The following is an 8,060-nucleotide window of genomic DNA, read 5'->3' on the forward strand; positions in this document are numbered from 1 at the left end:
TTTCTGACTCATCTTTGCTTCTAGTACAAGAAACCACTGCTGGAGTGAAAATCACACAAAACCAAACAACATAAAGCACTCCACTTTCTCCAATTCATACCGGTACTTTCTGGGCTGTAACAGCACCACCCCAATGTTTGAAGGGTGCTGTAAAAATAGCAACCTGAGAAGAGTGAGACCAGGACTTCCTCCAACCACATGGAAAAAAGACACAGAACAGTACCATCTCCAATGTTTAAAACCCCATAAAAATTATTGCAGCTGCAGACAAAAAGTACAGGCTGATTATTAAAAAAAAAGTGATTATTCACCAAACTTGGTCAACATAAATGTTTCCATTATTCCACTGTTGTTGTTGGTTTTTAAATGAATGCTTTCCCTCAGCCTGCCTCACTGCATCATGTACGATTCTGAAACACTGTTTCCAGAGTCTAGAAGTCACAAAAAGTACTCAAGCATATCTATGAGAAAATAATTAATTTCTAAATGTTTTCAGATTTTCAATATAAGGCATTTTTCAAAGGTGGATAAGAAAACCCGATTTAAAGAACAGTATTTTCAAAACTATTGCCCCTTTCAGAACAGTAAACATGGAGCTAATTAGTTGCCTTCACCTTCAATCTTTTCACATTCAGTTTTAAGAATTAATTTACCTCAAATTAACCATTGCCTTTGTTGCCAACAGAAGGTCTTGTTGATTTCACAGTTCACAGTCTATTTACTATACCTGCTGGAGCACATGGACACCTCAACATATCATACACATCCATTCTACACATCTTCCATAAAGTGAACTAATACTATATGAACCCTAGGCTCATCATTGATGTCAGGCTCTATGTCAAGCACATGCAGGCAACCAAACCAACCCTAGAGACACAAGAGGCAACTTTATTTCAGCAACTGAATTAATCATATTGAAGTCAAATGTGACTTAGTAAAAAATAAAAATATTAAAAAAAAAATCAGGGATTAAACGCACTCAGTTTCCTACAGTTCCACTGCATAGATGTTGGCTAGTTAGTCAAACTGATGCCACACACAGTATGCTGTCAACTACTTATAAAGATTAACTTCATTCACCACTGATGTAAGCCTGTTATGAATACAGCATGATCTGTAGCAAAGGCAGAAATGGTCTGAGAGGAGTCCTTCAAGTCATGTAATCCAGTGCCAGGTAGTGGTCCTCGCCACATGACAGGTATGCTGCTTGGCTTGATGTAAGCCAGGTCTACACAGTAAAATTAAGAAAGGAAAATCAAACGCTTGCAAGAAAACTGTTAGAGGAAAGAGGTGTTGCTGTTGACTAAGGCAAATGTTGATAGCAAACTCAAAGAAACAAGAATCAGACCAGAACTGGTGAGACGAAAATTCACAGGCAGATGCAACTGAAGAGCTCAGTTCATGCCCTCCAAGATTCACTACAGGGCTCAGGTAGGTAGAAGGTTGTTGCAACAAATGATGATGCAAGGAACAGACATCCTGCAAATCCTTCAGAAACTTCCATCTTTCACCATGTAGTCTACACGAGTGGGGAACTGTACTCAACAGCCAGGCAATCTGTCCAATCCACTGTTCACAGCAGAAGGAGTTCAGGAGACAGGGCTGCCTTCCAAACCAGAAGTCCTATAACATGAGGGCTAGGAAAACCTAGAAAAATATGTAGATCTTTTCTCTTCTAGAAAGCTCAATGATAGGTAGGTACTTATCTCCTGATAACCGTTAGGTACATCACCACACTTGGTCCTCTAAAATAAAGCATACTTGTCTTTCAGTTCCTCAAATCATGTCCCAAGGGCAAGCAAAATCTGTTTGCTTTTGTAAATGGATGCCTTGGACTAATGCCATCAGCACCAGATAAATACCTACTTGGGCTTTCACTTACAGTTTCGAGTATGCTGTGGAGATATTTTGTACCTGAAGCATGGGATGAGTGTATTTTATTAATAAAATTAAAACGTACATCTCTAACACTTTTAGATCTTCGAAACAGTAACAGGGCTGTCTAGTGATCCAAGCAGAAACAGCCTGATAGCTACCTTCATCTATTGACTTCAGAAGAACATGGAGCAAAGAACATAACCTCTTAAGAGTAAAGGAGAGGGATGCCTTAGCAGCTCCAGAAAAGACAAGTGCCTTAAGAAGATTTTGAAAAGTGACTTTCAAGTTTAAAAAACAGAGGAATTAAATACTATTTGCTAAAGCAGGAAGAAAGGTTGAGATTCCTGCACGAAGCAACATTTGTCTTTAAGGCTCTTTAAAAAGCAGTTCAGAAAAAACTTGAACTAGCTTTGTTTCCCCTGTTGTGGTTTAATATAAAAACAGCGAGGAAGAAATGGACTACAGACAGCAAAACAGAATGTGTGGTTCTCTTACCACAGAATGAACTTCCTCTGCTCTTCAAAGAGGAATTGATGGAGAATAGAATGAAAAGGAAGAGTTGAAGATGGAGACTACATAGCTGGGAAAACCAAGCTACGATAAGACACAAGCAGGACTTCTTGCTTTCATAAAAGAAAGCAAGACATCATAGAGATTGCTTGGGGGTCCCTGGACAGTAGGAAACTTCAACTGGTAGAGTAAGAAAAGGAAAGCCTAAGAGCAAAAAAGAGAAAGAACCTAATGAAGGTGAATTTTTCAGGGAAAACTCACTGCTTTAAAAAAGATGTCTTGAGAAATTATTTAAAGAAAAATAGAATGAAAAGGGGAGAGTTTCTTGTATAACTCTTGGGAGATATTTTGTGGTGACCATCCCACCAGGAAAGGGTGGGACAACATGGAACTTGGAAAACTGAAAGCCACGCAAATGAATTTACATTGGTGTGGAAACTTAAAGACTCTCTGTCTGTTCTCATTTCCTCCTCCTGGTTCTTCCTGGAAGACCCCTTCTCTGCTTCACAGTCCTTTTCACTTTGCCTTCTGTACTTGGAATAGAGAACACTTCCAAAAAGCTCCTGTTCACAATGAAGTCTCTTCCTCTCTTTCATATCCCTCTACAGATCACTGGTCCCAGCTTTTACCATGGTTTTCTTATCCTAATCTACAGCCACATTCACCTGAAATACTGTCCTGGGTCTTCCCTGTTACCCACCCGAAACAGGAGAAGCTTGATAGTGTAGGACCCAGCCCCTCTTCCATGCCAAGTGGTTGTGAGGGGAATAAGTTGGAAATTTTTCTAGAGCTGCAGTTCTTCCCCCTTGCACTTCATCTTTTATGGCACCAAATAGCTCAGCAATAGGTGTCTACACAATTTATATGCTGCTCATAGCAGCTTCTGCTGCTACCAATAGTGTCCCAGGTACTATGAAATACAAAAGTCTTGCCTGTCCTGCCACTTTCTCCATTGCTGGGAAACAGGTCAGCAAGAGTCTTTTTAACTCTCAGAGCCACTGCTAACTTGGCAAAATTTTGTGAGACAGCACAGCAGCACAGGAGAGATCCAAATGCTCTGCTGTATGAAAGAGAATCACTTTAAACTATTTATATTTGGAAGGTTTCCTTCACAGGCTTTTAAGCCAAACATTTAGTTTTTTATTTTACAAGGAGACAGGCTCCTGTCTGCTTGTTAGTACACGTCTCTTCTATTGCTAGAGCCATTATCCCATTCCCCTGATGGTATTTTGTCCATGTGTATATAAATACATATAAACAATCTTCTGCACACTGTCCTCAAGTGGAAACAACATGCTAGACATTCTTAGAACGTTGCTTTCGATCCTTCCTAACTTCAGCTGCACTTTCTTCAAACGAAGCAAAGCAACAACCTTCATTCACAGAAGGTTACAGTCAACACAAAATGCAATGCAAAGCTGATTTTGGGATAAGTACGTATTTGAGAAATCAAAGAACTGTTCAAAATAAACCTAGTTGAACATCCTGGGCAGAACCACCTTACACTGAACTGTACGCAGAGTTACGTGTAAAAAACAGCAGTAGACACAGAGAAAGGAAAACATGTTTTCAAAAGCATTCTTGAATTATTCAACCTTTAGAAATGAACAAATCCAAACAGAAAGTCTCCTTGCCTGTGCTCAACATGAGTTTTGAGTATGGCTGCAATCACCATAAAAAGCGTTTGTCAACATACTGCCATAAGGCACTTTTGAGGAGACAGCATTCACTACCAAACTGCAAAAGACTAGGAACTTGGGTTAGTAACACTAGAGTATGCAATGCTGTCTCTTAGGCTTTGCCCCTCTATAGCAATATTCATTTGGAAATTAGTAACAATTACCTAGAGGTTATAGAGAACAGTGCAACCCCTGAATACAGATTAAACTACCAATCAGAAAGTACTACTCATCAGGCTTTGTCACAGCATTTTCTTTCCTACAAGTCCTTCCCACCAGTGTCCTAAACCCAGGATTCCTTCAACTTCAAGCCCTGCCTCCCTCAATCCTTCAGGTCAAATGACTTTAGTTAGGAGTCGCCTTTGAAGGACACCAAATACAGGAGAACTCACAGAGCCCTCTGCTCTCTAGGATTTGAGTTGATCCCTGTTCCCTAGGACAGTCAAAAGATTTTGAGCTAAGTCTCCTTCAAACCTGCTGGGTGTGACATTCAGCTCTCTGTTCAGTGTACCACCTCATCCTTCCTTTTTAGACCTTCCTCCCTGGGGAGGGCTGCAGACTTCCTCTCCCTTAGCCTACTGCCTTCTCAAGACTCCTGCATTCTCACTTACTCCCCCCTGAGCTCCTTCTCCACTCTAGCCCTGCCTCCTCCCCAGACATGCCACATGAGGATAATACAGTTCTTGCGGTCCTATGCCTGCATGAGGTTGATATACTCCATCATATCCTTATTATGAGTATACACAGACCAGTCCAAGCAATCATAAATCAGTGAAGACTGTCCACAGCAAAGGCAGCTCTACTTTAACAATATCAGTGGAGAAACTAAAGCTCAGTTCACCCAGTTCAGCTGATTCTAGAGACATGCAGTGACTTGGCCTCAGAAATATAGTTGGCTTTTCACTAGTTAATGCAGTTTGTTTCCTTTTTTGCATTTGTAGCAGGGATCATGGAAATAAACACCCTAGCTATTAGTCACTTCCACCTTCAGAAATATCAGGCGTTAGATGACAAGAGTTTGCATTAGAAAGGACAACTCTGACAGCAAAAGGAAAAAGTGCTTTCAAAAGAACTTAAATAAGAAAAATTTTCCTGTTATGCCTTTTGAAACAAAGATTAATGCAAACTTCAAATCTTTTAAACTGATGTTATTACTTCAGTGTTATCATAATATCACAACAGCATATTCACATCACTGCAAAGAAATGCTAAGCTTAATTAATACTTTTGCCCACTTAAAGGCTTATTGGAGCATATGTTTATGATTTAGTCTGCCTCACCTCCCTGGAGCTATCCCCAGAACATGCCTATCTGTTTTATACTCTTGATTCTAAAAGCTTTTCAACAATAGGATTTTTTCACCCCTCCTCAACAGGCAGTTTAACAGCCTAATACATCTCACTGCCGTCAAAATACAGTTCATTACCTACTGGGGATCCCGCATTTCCTATCTGTTCTTTCTTCTGTGTGAAGCACGGAGGTCAGATGCCTCCTGTTTTACTGTGTTTGCAGTCAAGGCAAAAGCAGCAGGGCTCTGCCCAAGGATCATGCCTTATTCTACAAACTCTAGCCCTCAGGGTTTATTTTTGACAGCAATGAATGCAAGTGCTTGGAATATCAGAAGAAACAGTTTAACAGATCCTGAAGAGGCAGTGCTTTCAAGAGCAGGCCGAGAAGGAAAGGTGAAGTAGGCATTGAAAGACAGCTGAAGCACAGTACTGTCTAACTGTGGCAATAGACATCTCACAGAGACACACGACTTTCTCAGAAACACCTGTGCAACGAGGAAAGTATCTAACATCTTTCACTGGAGAGCAATGTCCTGCCTCATTACAAACCCACCACAGAAGGTATGTCACTGAACCAGAGGAAGTGACCCACAAGACCAATTTGATGTTTTTTTCCCAGGAAAGATAGCACTGACATTCAGCAATGCAAGTTTCATCTGAGAGAGGCTACAAGGAGCAGCAGAAACAGTCTCTGGAAGTCAGCTTTAGGAGACCAGAAGAGACGCAGAGGAAGGACAGAGTGCACTAGTGACAGCTCTTTTGTCTCCAACAGAGCATCTTGTTACACATGAGCAAAATATACAAAAGTTTGTATCTTCCCAGTGAGCACTTCTCCTCAAAATTAAATTCTAGCATGCATTGTACTGAGTGAAGAGAAGGCAGTTCCTCAGCACATCCCTACTTTACAATTTCACTGCCACGTAGAGATGAAAAAAGACCTATTTCTGATCCACTCACGTTCTCTGGGTATTGCTAAGCTGGCCCTACCAGAATTGACTCAACCCCAAGGTCCTTTAACAACCATGCCACAAACAGGGGAAGTGCTCTGCTGATCCTGACATGTTTATTCTATTTTCTACAGAGTCAAAGAAGGTAATCCTCAGGTAAGAACTCTTCCCTGATCATACACTGTCTTTCCCCAAGCTCAGCACCACGTTGTACTGTGATCATACTTCCTACATGAATTTTGAAAGAACACGGCTTGACCTATTCCAGAAAGCATCTTTAAGTGATGTTACACTAAAAAGGCACTTTGTATATTGAGAATCATTAAAGGAAAGCAAGTTCTCAAATGGAAAGTATCTTCAGCCCCCCTGCCCACATACACACACACCTTTCCAGCATAAGCCCTTAGCATTGTGAGGAAAAATTTTAATTTGTTAAAATTCCTTTACTAAGTATCTTAGCAACAAATCAGCATCCTAAAACCTTTCTCCATTTCTTCATCTGTGGTGCTTACAAGTATTGCCACAGTTTTACACACCTCCTTCCTTCTCAGACCAAATGGCTGCTTGATCTTAGGACCAGAGAATTCATGTTGGAGCAGACCTGAGGAAGTGATCTAGCTCCACTCCTGCTCTACTCTACATAGGGTCAGCTATGAGGTCACGACAGGACTTTATCAACTTCGGTCTTGAAGACCTGTGAGGACAGACATTGCACAACCCTATTTGTTGTCCCCCATCCAACCACCACATACCAATATGAAGAGCCCAGCTCTGCCTTCTTGATAACCTCCTCGTAAGTACTGGAAGGTTACTATAGGTCCCATCAAAGCCTTCTCTTCTCCAAGCTGAAAAAGCCCAGTTCCCTCAGCATATGCTCCTCATACTGTATGAGGGCCTTGAGTGCATTGAAAGGCCTTTAAAGGCCCTGATCAGCCTCACCTGGTGCCTCCACCCCCACTCTCTGCCCATGGCCCAAGGGGCTCCATTTAAGCTCTGCCTTTGGCCTTCAGTCCCTGCCCAAGCTATGTTGTAGGTGTGCCTGTCTCCAGTCATGGCTATGTATGGTCATGGACCCTGTTGATCCAGACCCTGACCCATGGTGTGACTTCTTCACTCGACTTCAGACCTGCCACATCACTATAGACTTGCTCAGTGATAACTGGACTGTGTCTGATCCTAATTACCATCACTGGGCCTGATCCTGCCCTGCTGATTCACATCTCAACTTGATCTTGGACCTGCTTTATCACCACAAACCTGCCTGGTGATCTGGACTCTTGCTTGGCACTGGCTGCCTCACTTGGTACCATGGGACAGGGTCCTGGCTGGTGGGGCACCTGCCTTGCCAGCTGGGTTACCGCACTCGGCTCCCAGCTCCCCATCCCTTACCAAGGACCTGCTGATCTACGACATGTGCTCCATCCCCTGATGGTCCTCGTGGCCCTCCACCGGACTAGCTCAGTTTATTCATACTTTCTTGTCTCTGAGGGCAGAAAACTGGATGCAGTGTTCCAGACTCTGTCTAACAAATGCTAAGTACAGGGAGATAATCGCTTCCTTTGCTATACTGGCTGCAGTCTTATTAATATAGCCCTGCATATTGTCGGATGCCTTTGCTTCCAGGGCACGCCGCTGGCTCATGCCCAGCTTCTTCAAAGCGTTCTCATCTCTTTTTATGCATCAATAAATGTGACATTCTTGCAATGTAGAAAACTAATGGGGCATCAGTCACTTGCAAATAGCACAATACTGAA

This window comes from Pygoscelis adeliae, unplaced genomic scaffold, assembly GCF_000699105.1.
Source record: "Pygoscelis adeliae isolate BGI_AS28 unplaced genomic scaffold, ASM69910v1 Scaffold618, whole genome shotgun sequence".
Lineage (NCBI taxonomy): Eukaryota > Metazoa > Chordata > Aves > Sphenisciformes > Spheniscidae > Pygoscelis > Pygoscelis adeliae.